At 56.0% G+C, this 15743-nt stretch overlaps 1 protein-coding gene across 5 annotated transcripts in view; it reads left to right on the top strand.

Annotated features, from left to right (window-relative positions):
• The window catches only part of Septin9 (septin 9), a 153372-nt gene that overhangs the window by 95382 nt on the left and 42247 nt on the right, over positions 1-15743 (top strand). The window contains exon 1 of one of the 5 annotated variants that reach the window (XM_074045041.1): positions 13906-14041. The exons of the other annotated variants lie outside the window; for them this stretch is intronic. The gene's annotated coding sequence lies outside the window, so the exon portion shown is untranslated. Of the gene's footprint in view, positions 1-13905; positions 14042-15743 lie in introns of those variants that run through there. 5 annotated transcript variants of the gene reach the window in all.

The following is a 15743-nucleotide window of genomic DNA, read 5'->3' as shown; positions in this document are numbered from 1 at the left end:
TGAGCTGGAACTGGCTTTCCCATGTCCCCACCGCCATGCAGGTCACCTTTGCAGACCCAGTTCCACCTCTGTCAGAATTCAGGTTCCTTCCTGTGTCGAGGATAGGGAGCTCTGGCTGTTTGTTTTTGTGCCCCCATTGAGGGGTGCTTATGGACTGGTCACCTAGCTTGAGAGGACAACAGGCCAGGGCTGACAGTAGGCACCCATGACCCCCAACGGTGCTGAGGCAGAATGACCTTTGCTCGCTTCTCATGGGGAGGGGGCAGCATCTGCTGCCCAGCCAGAAGGAAGAAAAGAGTCTATTTTGCACTGTGGTGGTCACTCTGAGGAGGAAGGTCCCCACCCCTGGTTCTGATTTCAGACCCTCCCCAGGCCAGGCTCCCTGCTGCTCTCGCTGACTAATGCCTATCTGACGCCTGATGGGGAGAACCAGTCCCTGTCACAGCTCCGGTTACAGAGCCAGGAGCGAGGAGCCAGCCAGGCCCCACACGGCACAGCTTGACTCTCCCACTGACCACCTGGATTTCAGGCAGCCCGGCTCCCCGAGGCCCCCCCAGGTAACCTCAGCAGGCAGGGGGTGTTGCAGGGTGGGGCAAACCTGTCCACCGGTGCTGTGGTTTTCCTGTGTGGGGCGAGGCGATGGAGAAGGAGATGGAGGAGGAGCTGGGGTCTGTGGTTGGGGAGGGTGGCCTCTCCATCCCTGTCCATTTCCTGGACAGGAGCTCTGTGAGCCCACCCTGGGCCTGTACATAGCTCTGGCAGACCATGTGGTTATTTGTGATGTAGAATCCTCTTCCAAGAAACTCCTGTGACCAGGTCAGGGCCCTCCCTTGTTCCTGCTGCCCCTGCAGGGAAGATAGGAGGCAGGCTAGGACTGCAGAGAAGAGCTGAAATCCACAGACCCCCCCCCCCCAGGCTGAGTGCTCATCAGGGGGCTTTCTATTCAGGAAAGGAGGGGAGGCAACACAGCCCAGGCATCTGATATTCATTGTGGCAGGATGCAGGAGGCCTGGCTCATTAACCACTCTTACCCTTGGCAGGTATGTCTGCCTGGCTATGGGTGGGCCCTCTGGGCACCCTGGTCTTGGTACCAGCTCCATATTAAACAAAGATGCTTGGAGAGCCCCCCAGCCTGGGCCTTCAAGCCTGTGGGACATTGGGTTCCATTGGTGGATGGATGTCTGACCCAGAGGGTCAGGGGGTCCACAGCCCAAGACTGAAGATGAGTCTCCAAGGGGAGCGCTCCTTTGAACCTGGATGGATGTCCTCAGCTCCTCCCCCTCCTGTACTCCCTTCCCTTCATCCCTCCCTGGAGGCCCTGCCTGCTTCCTCCTTCCCTCTCCCCTGTGTAGTGGCTGCCAGCTGCCTGGAGGAGCGGCCTCCTCTTCCCTCTGAGATTCGGAATTGGGTGACTTTCCTGGTCCTTCCTCCTAGGCAAAACCCTTATCTCAGGTGGGTGGAGAAGGTCAGTAATTGACCATCCTAATGCCAGTCACTCCCCCTTTCCCTGCTCTGCCCATTTTCTGGGTTAGGCAGTCAAGGCACAGAGAGGTCAGCCACTTGCCTGAGGCCCCGCAGCACATAGTGTCTGCATTTGAACCCTGGGGGAGCCTGCTGCTGAGCTGCTCTAAGAGGCGGTGGGGCGGGGGTGGGGGGGGTGGAGAATAAGGGGAGGCAGCAGTGGGGGGGTCTAAGCAGTTGCTGACTTCTGAGGTTGAGATGAGTCCCAGAGGGGACTGCCCAGGCTCCTGGGAGCTCAAGACTTTTGCTGCCTCCTGGCTCTTTCCTTTGCCATCAATGACAGGCAGGAAAAGCCCCCTTGGGAAGGAGGGACCCACCTATCGGTCGTGGTGGCACATGCTGGTAATCAGTGAGCAGGAGGATCATGAGTTGGACACCAGTCAGGAAGGAGGGACCCTGGTGTCCCCCCTCTGCTATCAGAGGCTAAGCGGGAACAGATTGGAAGGCTCCCCAGACTTGGCCTCCCTGTACCAGCCTCTGCCAGGCTCATACTTCTCTGGTCTTCCTTCCCTGACTCCCACCCAGGGTTTTGGGAGGCACAGTACAAGTTGTGTGGCTGGGGTAGGTGGGAATGGGGCCTGGGGCTCTTGGTTGGGGATGATAAATGGACTGGTCCTGGCCTGGTGACCTACACGCTGGTTCTGGAAGCAGCAGGGACACTGTGTGCTGTCCTGACTGTCTTTCTGCTGGCTGGTTTTGCATCTTGTCCTGGGAAGGGTTATCTGCACATCCCAGCAGGGACAGCTCTGGCAGGCTCATCTGAGGTTTACAGTTGTTCTCCTGGGAGCGAGATGCAGCTTTTCCACTGCCTGATTGGGCTGAGCTGGGTGCTGGGAATAGATAGGGAGCAAGTGTCCAGGAAACCCGTGCCTCTGCTACCTGCATTCTCCCGGGCTTCCTCCAACCATGCCAGGGTGCAGGACATAAGTGCATCTTACCCATGGGGATTGGCAGCTTCTCGGCCCATTTCACAATCAAGGCACCGGGCCCAAGGTCCTGTGAGCTGCAGGCTTTCCTTGTAGCCTTCCTGGCCCCTCCTGGGGCTGGGCCCGCCTCTAGTCTGGATGTACATTGGCCCAAGCTCTGACCTGAGCCTTCTGGGTCCCCAGCCTGGCCCCTTAGATACCAGCAGGAGCCTCAGGTGGAAGAGCAGGTGGAATCTTGTCATCACCTGGCCCTGGGGCCTGACAGTGTGGCCAGGACAGTAGCAGTGGCCAGCGTGGCTTTCTGGGAGGTCAGCCGGTCAACATAGCCCCAGGGACAGGGAGGGGCCCTCCTTGCCTTGTCTCCCTGCATTTCTGGGTTCTGAGCCTGGGGCAGGCCTCCAGAGCTGTGGGGAGACCTAGGTGGGGGAAGCTGGGGTGAGAGAAAGAGGCTGGGAGAACTTGGAACTCATTTTTCCAGGGAGCCAGGCCTGGGGTCACACTGGGGATGCTGAGGCCCATGAGGCAGTCCTCTCAGGAGATATGCTGCCACCCCATTCCTTGTACTGGTGGCACCTGCTCCTAGCCACCCTTACCTGTGGGCCTCGTTTCATCCACCCTTCAGTCTCATGTTCCCTGGCTGAGCCCAGCTCTCCTGCACCAGGGCCTGCAGGGGGGTCACTTTTGCTTGACCAGCAGCCTGCAGAAAAAGTGTCACAAGCACTGCTCCTGCCTCTGCCCACCTCCCAACTCTTCCCTTTTTCCTCTGGGATTTTGATCAGGTCCAGTGTCAGAGACCAGGTGGGAGGCCTGTGGACACTGAGGTCACACCGCATCACCAGCTGTTGGTGGAGAGGACACCATTCAGTGTCCACCCCCAGTTTTGTTCACAGAAGCTATCCCCCTACCAAAATGGCTGCCTCCATGCAATGCTTCTGATCCCATGGTGTGGTTTGTTATTAGAGGTGTAGCCCCGGTTGGGGGGTGGATGCAGTCCTCACGGGGGTGGGAGGGAAGGCTCTGGACATTGCCCAGTGGTCCATCCCAGGCTGCGCCCCAAGACCTCATGGCTCTTGCTGAGTAACCCTTCCCATCCCCGCCTCACATCCCCGCTACAGAGAAGCTCGTCCAGGGAGCCAGCTGACACATTTGGCCTCCACGATTTGTTTTTGAACAGGAATGAAAGGAGAGAGTGAGTAAGAAAGTGTGGGGGGCAGGAAAGATCTGGAAAGTCCAACCATATGTTTTGGAAGCAGGTGCCAGCTATGAGGTCATCAGGAGAGTGGACACCCGCCCAGGCCCTGCCTGGGCCAGGAGGAGCAGCTGGGAAGCTGCCCTTGGCTCTTTTCTTCTGCTTGGATTGCTGAGAGATTTGTTTCCATTTTTGGGACAGCTTAGGGAGGCTGTTACTCCACTCCCAGCTTTATTAATATTTCACCAATCGTAAGTGATCATGTATTGTGTACTTGCTGCAAGCACTGGGCTTGAAACCTTAGAAAGTAGTTACTGATAATACTTAGAGAAGGTATGGGAGCACAGAGAGGGTGAATGACTGGCCCTAGGCTGCACAGCTCGAAAGAGGTGACTCTGGCTTCGAACATGGGACTGTTTGACTCTAAGCCACAGATGACTGGTGTTGAGGCTCATGGTTTCCATGCCACAGAGACAGCCTCTGGTTGGCCTCCTTGGCCCAGCAGGAGTGTCCATGGCTTCCCTGCTGTTCCATATGTGTCCTTCTGGGTGGTTGAGAAGGGGCTTCAGGAGGATGCTGGGGTACAGAAGTAGTCCAGCCTGCTTGGGCCTAACATCTTGGCCTTCAAGAGGCCCCTTGAGGGCGCTGTGAGGCTGGCCACCGAGCTTCGACGCCTCTGTGTCTGCTCCTGGGAGGCCTCTGTGTGCCTTGCTTTGTTGGGGTCTTGCTGCTTCTGGCCATAGCAGACTGACTTGAGGATCCCAGGGTCAGGACAGGATCACAGAGACGCTCTGTCCACCTGGTGGATTTCTTGGTTTTTGACTTCACAGCGGTCAGGGTTTGGCAAACCACTTTATGACTCAGTTGCTTTGTCTACAAAGTGGGTTGAATAGCATCTCAGAGAATCCAGCGATGAGAGGCATTGCACAAAAGCCCTTTGTAGAGCGAGGCTGAGCAGTGGTTTGTGGGATCCCTGATGAATGGAAATCCGGGTCCTTCTGAGGCCCAGGCGCTGAGGGCGTGGAGTTTGTGCAGAGTCAGCATTCAGGAGTGGGAACTCAGGGAGGCCTGGAGCTGGAAGCTCAGACCCCTGGCGACCTAGGTCTGAGCTAGTGAAGAGGGGGTGACCGGGACCTGTGCAGGATTGGGTGAGACTGAATACCGCATGTGTACAATGGGCACTGGGCCAAAGTGAGCTGTCCCTCCAGTCCTCCGCCCTCAGACTGTCCCTGGAACCCTTCCCTCCCCTAGAGCCCCACTGACCCACACCACGTGATCCAGGCATGGGAAGATGGGCCCAGCTGTGGGAGGTCGAGCTGGCCGGGGACTGAGTGTGCAGAGAACGGCCTCCCAGGAAAAGCCAGCTGCAGGAAGCCCAGCCAGAGGCCATCGGAAGCCCCGTGCACTTTGCAGTCTGTTCTCCCGGGGCGGGGGCTGTGGGGCCTTTGCTGAGGCCAGAGCGCTGGCCCACACAGGGTGGCTGCCCACCGGAGTGTTACTCTGGCTATACTGGTTCCCCTTCCAGCCCAGGGGACCCTGGAAGGAGGCTGGGCTGAAATATCCAGCCCTGCACGCCCCGCAGGCCAGCCTGACTTCCTGTCCCCCGCCCAGCCACCCACCTAACAGACACTTGTGTGCTTAGGGTCTGTGCATGGAACAAGGTCATAGGTACAGCCTGCAGTCCCAGGGTCCTGGTCCTGGGTCCCCTTCTGAGGCTGCCTTTCAGGCTCAGTCCTTTGGAGTCCCATTGACACCTCCCGTACCTGCCAGCCCAGCCCTCCCTGCCCCAGGAAACAGCCCCTGCCCAAGCTGCATGGGCCTAAGACGCTTAGGAGTTGTCCTTCACGTTTTCAAGACCACAGCTGCTTCCAAAACTCATCCTGAATCAGAGCTCCCTCTGGCCCACTGCATGGGCTGTTGTCCCTCCCGAACTGACGCCTTGCCCCATTTTGCCCCCTGCAGCCTGCCCTCCATAGTGGCCAGCAAGGCCCTGCAGCACATCAGTCCCAGGAGTGGCACACTTGATGACACAGGTGAAGGGCGCCCCCTGGAGGTGTGCAGTGGTGGCACATGGTGCCTGGGTGCTTCTAAGTGGGGAGTCCAGTCACTTCCTGTCTGAAACCTGCCCGTGGTGCCCAGTCTGCTTGGATGCCAATTCATCTTGTCGTGGCTGCCCTCCTATCACTGATGCTCTGTCCTCTGGCCTGGCTACTCCAAGGACACACAAGCTCATCCCCACCGTGGGGCATTCACCTTGGTTGTTCCTGCCTGGGAGGTCTTTCCCTGGCCACTTCAATGCCATGACTTCAGAGGGGTCTCCCCTTCTGCAAGCCATGATGGACACCCCGTGGCCTTGTCATTTGTTCACATACCTCTGTGAATGTGTCGTGTCGGCCTGCCATGTCGCTGTGGTCAGTAAATGCATGTTGAGCACTAGGAAAGCACAGGAAGAAGACTTGAGTCCATCTGGAGCAGTTAGGGAAGGCTTCCTGGAGGAAGTGGCAGGCTTGGGTGTCTGTGGATATTGGGTAGAGAATAGGCGTTGTTGTGCCTTAGCAGATGGCCTCGTGCAGCTAAGACTTTGCAGTAGGTGGTTGGTGCTAAGGAGGGACAAGAGACCTGGGTTTCTGGCACATGGGGCAACCTGGCACAGGCTGGCAGTGGGAAGGGCACCTGTGCCCAGGTGTGATGGGCCTGGCTAGAACAGTCCCCAAACCACAAATCAGGGCAATGGGAACAATGGGTGAAGCTGCTTCTGGGGGTCCCGTCCAGTGTGGGTGGGTGAGATGGGAGGTGGAGGGGAAGGAGGGACAGAAGCTGAAGTCTGAGGCTAAACCAGGGGGAAGCAGAGAGAGCAGGATGCATTCTAGAAGCTCAGGAGAAGGCTGAGCATGGTTATAAACACCTATAATCCCTGCACTTAGGAGGCTGAGGCAGGAGGATTGTGAGCTCCAGGCAAGCTTGGGCTCTGTAGTGAGACCTTGGCCCATGGTCACATAGCAAGTACCAGACAGTGCCAGGATTAAAGCTAGACCTCTGACCCCAGAACTTTTGCAGGATCTCTGGCAGGACATTGGCAAGGAAGCCAGGCTGTGGTGACCCAGGAGGACATAATGACCTGGTACTGGCTGAACTGCAACAAAGTGCCGACTGCCTTGTGCACACAGATCTCACTGGCAGACCGAGCTGTGGTGAAAGTGGGCTCTGAGCTGTGTCCCCACCGTGCCCATCTGCAAACTGGGTGACCTCAGGTTTCTCTGGACCCTTTGAGCTCCTTTGCCTAGAAAGCAGGAGCTAATGGTCCCTTCCCCCTGCTGGGTGGGGACACCACACCCAGGTTTAGGGACAGCTGGCCTGTCATGACTTGGCAGGGATCAGGGGTGCAGGCAGAATCTGTGACAATGTTCTCTTTCTTCCATGTTAGGACAGCAGCCCTGGGATGGCTCTGGTGGGGTTAATAGCTTGGTGCCAATCCAGCCACTCACACTGGCCTCCTTCCCCGTGAAACACACTGACCGTCCCCACCAGCCTCGGGGGAAGGGACAGTGACTTTAGAGACCCTCCCCCAGCATGGCCTCCCAGACACCTGCCCTGTCCTCCTCTCTCCACACTGCGGCCGGTCACTGAGGTCTCAGGAGTCCTGCGCAGTGCAGCACAGCGCAGACAAATCCATCCTTGGAAAGTCTGTCCTCTCACACCCAGCGACCCCTCCTGCTGGCATTTTTCCTGGGGTTGTCATGCCCTGTGTGAGTGGGGGAACCCCACCAGGCCGTTCGTGTTGACACAAACCCTGGCTGAACCCACCTGTCCTTGCAGCCAGCGGCTGATGTGATGGAACTCGGGGAGTGAACTCATCTCAGCGCAGGACCTCTGAGCGCCCACCACACGGCCTGCTCTCGGCTCCAGCTCCCGGGCCAGCTCTGGAGAAGGAACCGGATCCGGATCCGGGGCCCGCAGAGCCAGGGGAGTCTCCAGCCCCATCTGGGCTGACAGCACCTGGGAACTGTCCACCCCTTGCCAGGTGATGTGAGCGTCAGAGGCCAGAGGTGCTAAGCAGCATCTGTTCCTGATTTTTTTTTTTTTCTTTTTCTTTCTTTCTTTTTTTTGCAATACTGGGGTTTGAACTCAGAGCCTGCACCTTGAGTCACTCCACCAGCTCTTTTTTTGTGAAGGATTTTTTCAAAACACGGTCTCATGAACGATTTGCCCAGGCTGGCTTTGAACCGTGGTCTTCCTGATCGCTGCCTCCTGAGTAGCTAGGATTGCAGGCGTGAGCCACCGGCAACTGGTTGTTTTTTTTTTTTTTTCTTTTTCTTTTGGATGGTATTGGAGTTTGAACTCAGGGTCTTATGTCAGGCAGGGGCTCTGCCCTTTGAGCCATGCCCCCAGTCCTTTTTGCTCTGGTTATTTTGGAAATGGAATCTCACTTGATGTCCAGTTCAGCCTGGACCTTGGTCCTACTTGTGCTTCCCATGTAGCTAGGGTAACAGGTGTGGTGCCATGCCCAGCCATTGGTTGAGATGAGGTCTTGTGAACTTTTGGCCTCGAACCTCCATCCTCCTGATCTTTGCCTCTAAAATGCTAGGATTATAGGCATGATCTACCACACCCAGCATCTTTTAAAATTATGCCTACTGGTGACAAAAAAATGTAATTGGAAAACTTGAAAGAAATGATTACTGATAACTGCATTCTACTGAAGTAAGCACTGTTTCTGCGTTTCTTTCCGTCTTTTTAATTTTATTTTTAACTTTTTATTAATTTTTTATTTTTTGGCAGTTCTGGGGTTTGAACCCAGGGCTTCCACTCTACTACTTTAGCCACTCCCCCAGCCCTTTTTGTTTTTGTTTTTGTTTTCAGATAGGTTCTCAAGTTTTTGCCTGCGTCTCAGTCTCAGATCCTGACCCTTCTATCTGTGCCTCCTCTGTAGCTGAGATGACAGGTGTGCACCACTATACCTGGCTTATTTATTGAGATTGGGTCTTGCTAAGACTTTTTGCTGGAACTGGTCTTGAACCTCGGTCCTCTCAGTACCTGCCTCTCAAGTAGCTGGGATTACAGGTGTGCACCACTGTGCCCAGCTGGATTCTTAATTTTTAAGTAAAAACAAGATCAGCTGCTTCTCCCTGGCACCTGCAAGAGCACCACCTCCCAAGGGGACTCTCATTCTCTTCTCCCTGCACAAAACCTGCTTTGTAAGAGGACTGGGGTAAATTGCCACTGGAGGGGATGGGATATAAAAAGCCACCTCATGGTGGGGGACTTGGAAACGGGCTGGGGGGTTTTCAGCAGAGCCTGGTCCCCAGCAGGGAGTGACCCTTGGATGCTTCCGTGTTCCTCTGCATGGGGCAATCCCAGCAGCAGGTTGTGCCAGGCCTGGCCAGGGGAGCCACAATGCCTGAGCTCCATGCTGGGCCAGACTCTTCCTGGCAGCCTGACCTTAGCGCAGGTGCTTAACTTATCTCCTTGTCTGTAAAATGGGTTCATAGAAATGCCTGCTTCAGAGACCATGAGGAGAAACTGATGCACTCATGAGAGCAGTGGGCGTGGAACCGGCTGGCGCAAGGAGTCTCCACTTGTCATTGCTGTCATTCATCACCCTGGTCAAAGCTCCTTTTATTGTGTTCCCCCTCATCCCTCTTGCTCTGCTCCTCTGTTGGGCTTTCGTTCATTCCTTCATTGACTTCCTGAGGCTTCTGTGTGCCAGGCCTGGAGCTGAGGACTGAGGTGAGAGAGGCAGGACAGGGCTCTGCTTCCTGATTTCCTGTTTCCAAATGGAATTCGAAGTTCCTGGAGGCTGGTCACCTGCAGTGGCACTGCCCAGAGGAAGGCTCTCGTGCTATGTGACCTCAGGCAACTGCTTAACCCTTCAGCACCCCGTTTCCTGATGAGTTAATGAGGAGACAGATGAAAGGACCAGATGGGGTTTGTTTTTTTCGGGGGGGGGCGAGGCACTGGGAGCAGTACTGTCATGTACTTACTGCCAGCTTGTGTCACAGTGCCCTTCTGAGAACATTCTTGGATCTCAGGACACTGACAACTGACACGGGGGATGGAATGCTTTTTCTGGAAGCCATCAAGAGGGGGTGGCTGCAGTGGTGGGGACAGAGTTGCTGACTCTGGAGCCACAGTGAAAGCAGCCCCCTGGTATCCGCTCTCCCAGGAGCCTCTGTCCCCTGGCTCTGAGAAGGGACAACCCTTTGCAGGTGCTGCTTCTTTAAGTCAGAAAAGTCCCGCTCTTCATGGGGCCTGAGACCTCCTCCATCACTCCTACGGGATGCTTGGACTTTGCACAACAGAAAACCCTGCTCCAAACAGCTTAAGCTCACGAAGTGAGACGCCCCGAGCCTGCTTTGGAGGATGCTATGGAGGTGGGGGGTCTGTTCTGCTGGCCCCGACTGTGGTCCCAACACTGGCCTGCACCAGCACAGCCTCCTGAAAAAGGAGAGCCGCTCCCTTCTGCCTGTCCACCAACCAGGAGCCTTTCCCAGGAGCCTCTCCAGGGTCAAGGGCAGCTTTGCTTCCCAGCTCCTGGCCATTGCTCCAGACCCAACAAGGGGGCTCCCTAGGACAGTGTTGCTGGTCCAGGGAGCTAAGCATGATCTGCCCACTTAGGCTGCTGTCTGCATGGAGTCAGGGGCTGACATGTGGCCTCCTTGTCACTGAGCTGCTCTTATTCTACATTGGCCAGATGGATCAGGCTCCAGCTGCCTCCCTGGCACCCCCGAGCCTGGCACGGCCGTGCCGGAAGCAGCAGCTGCACCCACGTTGTGACCTGCTGGTTTTCTAGGGCCTGAGAGGTTGGGCTGGGGCTGGAGTGTGACCAGCTGTCCAAGATGCCTGCGGGGATGGGTCTGCAGAGAAGGAAGAGGGGCGGGCCGGCCTGTTCCCCTGCGCCCATCCACCCCTGCCTTTTCCTCCTCCGGGGTCCCAGCCCATCCCCCCGACGTCTTCATGTTCCCTGTGTGGTTTCCTGTCCACCCCCCTCCCTCCTGTGCTCACCGTATGGTACTAATTAAGTCCTTCCGCCCGTCGCTGAGGGGCCTCACCCTCTGGGGGGCTTCCAGCAGTCTTTTAGCCTCCTCAGCCGGACGTGTGTGTGTGTGTGTGTGTGTGTGTGTGTGTGTGTGTGTGTGTGTGTGTGTGTGTGTGTGTCTGTGTGTCTCTGGTGCACTAGCTATGCCGAGCTGCAGCTGTTGTGGGTGTACATTTTCTTATTTTTGTTTGTCCAAGGGCCCTGGGCTCGGGGTTTGTGTGCTGGCACTCCATGGGGTGTCTACAGGAGGCCCTTCCCCTCAGTCTGGGCAGGCCACATTGACCTGTGTTCTGCAGAAGGCTCTCTAACAAGGCCATGGCTGCCAGGCCTGGGCATGTCCCTTGGCCCCTTTTCCACCTCACAGGGTTTCCAGGGGCACCACACAGAGGGTAGAGGGCAGCCTGCCTCCCCTGTGGCTCCGCTGGTGGCTTCCACGTACACCCAGGTCTCCAGTGCTTTGCACACCTGGTAGATCCTTTCCTCCTGACCCCACCACAGCCCATGACTCCTGTTGGAGTCCAGGGTGAAACCTCAGACTGCGGGGATCCCTGGTCATTGTGGCCAGGCTAGAGGGTCAGTGTTGCTCTCATGAATGAAGCAAACCTGGTCTGGGATGGGCAGAGAGAAGTGTGGGTGGGAGGAAGTCAAGGAGAGGCAGTGTTGCTGCCTGCGCTGGAGCCTCTGTGATCTCTGATCCAGGAGGGGGACCAGTTCCTGGGACCAGAGCTGGACTTCAGCTGCCCATCAGGCTGCCAGGGAGCCCAGGCTTCTACTGGATGTGCACGAGCTGGGAGGACATTGGGACTCTTGGTAGCCATGGCACCATGGTGATGCCTGCTGACAGTAACTGGGGTTTCCTGCAGACCTCAGATTATCTTAAGGGCGCCTTACCTGAAGTAAATGCCTCACTGAAGCCAATAGCTCTGTCCTATTGGTTGTTCTTTCCACATCACCAGAAAGCACTGACAAGCTGTTCCAGGGACACATGGCTATGGATGTGGCCAAGGGGTGGATTGAATTTGGGTTCCTTCCCTAACCACTGTCATTGACCTTCTCAGCCAGCCCTCTGATGGAGCTCCCTTTTATTACCATGGAAAGTGTAAGGCCCAGAGAGGTGCAGCAGCTTGACCAAAGTCACCCAGCTTTGTGTGGTCTAGGTTAGTGGCAGAGCTGGCATAAGTCCCCCAGGCCTTGAGTCTGTGATGTCCCAGGTGTTTATCCTGCTAAACAACACCACATACCAGCTCCATCCCTTCTTCTCCTCTTTACCTGAGCAGCCTGTGCCCAGGTATGGAGAAGTCCTTAACTATAACCTTGCAGGGTGCTTGCCCTGCACCTGATCTGATGCTGAAAAGATCCTGAAAAGATGCTGAATGGTGCATCTTTTCTCAGAAGGGTGTCAGCCCAGGATGGGGCCACAGGTGATGGGCTGTCTTGGCTGGCGAAGGAAGTGTGTCATTGGTGACTTGTGTTGACTGCCTCACCCCTGCTCCTGAGGGAGGGTCTGCATGTGGCCTTCCTTGTGGTTCCGGTGCAAACCTTCGCTTGTCTTTGCATAATTGGTTAAACTTGGGCCTGCAGGGGGCAAAATCCTCACACCCTTTACCATTCACAGGGGGAGGGTATTGGGGGGGGGGTCTGTAGACCCAAGTGCAAATTCTCAGCCTCCTGCCCTAGTCCTGGGGCGAGGAGGCTTGCAGGGACACTCCTGTGCAGGGAAGAGTTAATGGGAATCTGCTTCTCTTCCAGCTTTCCCAGGGCCAGGCCCGGAACAGAGAGGCCTTATCTCCAGAGGAAGGGGTGGGTGGGGTGGAGGACTCTCCATGCTTAATTCCAGCAACTTCTGCTGACCAGCTGTGCAGAGCACAGCCAGAAGGTGGAGGGAGGGTTTGCAGTGAGAGGATAGGATGAATGTGGGATTCATTACTGGGATTTGGCAAAGCCAAGATGTGTGTGCCTCTGTGTGAGTGGGGGATGGGAGGGTCCCGCTTCCCCTTTTCTCGGTGCCTGCAGCCCTCCCTTCCCCCAGATTCAGCCTGGAATCTGTGCGCTCCTGTGCCCCTCCCACAGCTGCAGGGGGAGTGGCCTGGCCTCGTTGGCCCCTGCCCATCTAAGGCTTCTATTTAGCTGCATTACCAAGGTGGGTAAAATCTGCTTCCTGGCAGCCAGCCTGATCTTGGAAGTGCCACCAGGGCCTCCTGCAGGATGAGCTGAGGTGACAGTTACTTTGTCTAACTGTCTACTTTGGTGACAATACCAAGGAGAAGAACCAAGAATATCAAAACAGAATATCAAAAACATCCTCAGGTATTTCTTAGGCAAGAAGTGTGCTTGGGTTCTGGAAGCCTTGTGTGGGGCTGAGGAACAGAGGATGAAAGAGGCAGGGAGCCCTGACCGAGCCTCAGAGACCTGCTTCCCTGGGGCAGCCCAGCCTCTCTGGAAGCTTCTCCCTGGAGCCCCCCCTCCCCCAACATGCTGGACACACACTGAAGGTGGGGTCATCCTGGTGCCTCCTGCAGCCTGGCATGAGTGAGGAGCTCATAGCATGGTGTGTGGGATTCACGGCCATCCAGGGGCCAAGGGCTTGGGCTGCCCTGGGAGATGCCCTGCAGGTACGCTCCTGGCCTGGTGACCACAAGGAACTGAGGGTTTCGAGAGGCTGTTGAGATGAGGCCACTTTACAAAGGGAGAGATGGTCATAGATCTGTGCTGGCTGGCTCCCAAGCACCCAACCCCTCATTTTAGAGACAACAGGAATTTGCACCCAAGCTGGCTGCCTTGGGGTCTAGGTCCCACCCTGTCCTCTGCCCAGAATGGGGTTAGTGGGGTCAGCAGAATCAGGACTCAGAGGTGACTGTGTCCATTTCCTAAGAGCCTGGGAGCCAGAGTCCATAGGTTACATGATGCAGGGGATCACACATCAGCAAGTCTTAAAATAGGAGATGATTCTGGGTAATCCCCATGGGCCCATTGTCACTGCATGGGACTTTCAGAGTGTCAGAGGTGTGTCCAAGTGGGCAGTGTGAGAAAGGCTGAAGGAGGAGGAAGAGCAGAGCCAAGAAAGGTGGACAGAAAAGGCCGGAAAGCAGTTTTCTCCCAGAAGCCTCCAGGGAGGACTGCCTTGCTTGTTCCGTGACTTAGCTGGGGTCATCCAGTTGGACTTGTGACCTCCAGCATCAGTGAGGTAACACATGGGTGTTGTTTTATCACTGAGTCTGTGGCTATTTGTTGTAGCAGCCACATAGCTAGGAAGAGTGATCCTGTCTAGGAAGAACTGGAAGGACTCCTTGGTGTGGCTGCAGTCCTGGAAGGTTGTGGACCCGCCCAGCTCTGGAGTCCATAGGAAACCCTGTTGGAGGGAATGAAACTGTGAGCAAAACCATTCCCTTTTCACAGTGAAGATGAGGAAAGGTGGGGGGAGGGAGGCAGTGAACTTACTTCCTTCTTGGGAATTTTTTTTTCCAGACCTAGAACTCTGTAGCTGAACACTTTGGGGTTAGGGAGGACACAGGGAAGTTAAGTGACCCAGTGTCACACAGGGAACACAGCCAGATTTCCAGCTCCTTGTCCAAAGTGCTTTCCTCCCTGGGGGTGGGGGAAGGTTACAGGACATGGATCAGAGTAAGCAGTCCTGGGATCCACAGCACCAGGTGACCACCATCAGCACAGGCCGTTTCCTAAGCCCCTTCCAGTCCTGGGAGCTGCAGGGACCTAAAGATTCTGGCTGGAGTGCTGGTGCCTGAGGTAGGTGGTGCATAGCCCATCTTGCTGGCCCCAGGTGCTTCCGGGTGGCCTAGTCCCCTGGATACTTTGGTCAGCTTGAACTTCGTCCTTCTCCAGTGGCACTCAGGGGGCCAGCAGGTTGCTAGAGCCAGGCTCTTGCCTATGGCAATAAAACTGTCTTTCTGAGCTGCAAACCCTTGCACCCCAACCGCTAAGGTCGTTCTGTCCTGGACTGTTACCATGCCAGAGTGACAGTACATGACACTTTACAACCCTCTGTGCCTTCAGCCTCTGTTTGCCTCCTCTGCCTCTCCCACCCACCTCCCAGATACCCTGAGTGGCCTCCCTGGGGTTGGACCTTTGCCTTTTTGGTCCCCCTGCCTGGGATGTCTGCTTCCCACAGGGGTCCAGCCCCCTTACAACTCAGGCTGTTCTTAAGTGGATCAAGTCACCATCATCTGGTCCCACCTCATTTTAGTTTTGGGGTCTCCTCCCTGACCCCGAGACTTCAGCAGTGTGAGGCACCCAAGTCAGCACTGGGGGCCCTTAGAACATGTGCACCAAGCAAAGAGACCAAGGGATCTACAACTGTGTGAAGCCACCAGCTCCATTTCAGACTTGCAAAGCGTGATGAAATATTCATGGCATTTACACTGTTAAATGTACTTCTCAGAGAGAGTGTGCCCAGCAGATCTTTTGGATGTGCCATCGCTGTTTCAAAGCACAGGCACATGCGGCTCGTAGGCAGGGAGCAGTTTCCGCTCAGTCCCCCTTTCACTTCCAACCATGCGAGGCTGACAGCCAACCGCTCCCTTCCTCCTGGCTGCCTGCGCCCACGCCCTCGCCTCACCAGCCCAGAGAGCAGAAGGTGGCTGCTTGTGGATCATCTGCTGGGCCCCGGCCCGTCTGTATCTGTGCCATCTTTCCACTCTCCCTGAACATCTCTTCTCCTCCCTGTGCAGATGAGAACACCCTTTCCCCCAGGTTAAGAAATTTGCCCAGGGCCGAGTCTGTGGTTATTTGCTATAGCAGATAATTTGCTGTTTGCCTAGCATGCAGGAGGCCCTGGGTCCCATCTCCAGCACTGCAAAGAAAAGAAAGAGGGAGGGGGGAGAGAAAGAGGGAGAGAGAGAGAGAGAGAAAGAGAGAGAGAGAGAGAGAGAGAGAGAGAGAGAGAGAGACATTTGTCCAGTCACCCAGTTGGTTAGTGTGGAAGCAAAATTTGAACTCTGTCCTGACCTCTGACTCCACCCGTTACCTGGATGAGTGGAGAGTTGGGTATTTGGGTGATAGAGTCTGGAGGATCCTGAGTGGCTCATAAATGAGATCAGTAGCCCCAGGCCAGGGA

Source organism: Castor canadensis, chromosome 11 (genome assembly GCF_047511655.1).
Source record: "Castor canadensis chromosome 11, mCasCan1.hap1v2, whole genome shotgun sequence".
Taxonomy (NCBI): Eukaryota; Metazoa; Chordata; class Mammalia; order Rodentia; family Castoridae; genus Castor; species Castor canadensis.
Note: the sequence above shows the minus strand (reverse complement) of the source record. Positions and strands in the feature narration are given on the sequence as shown.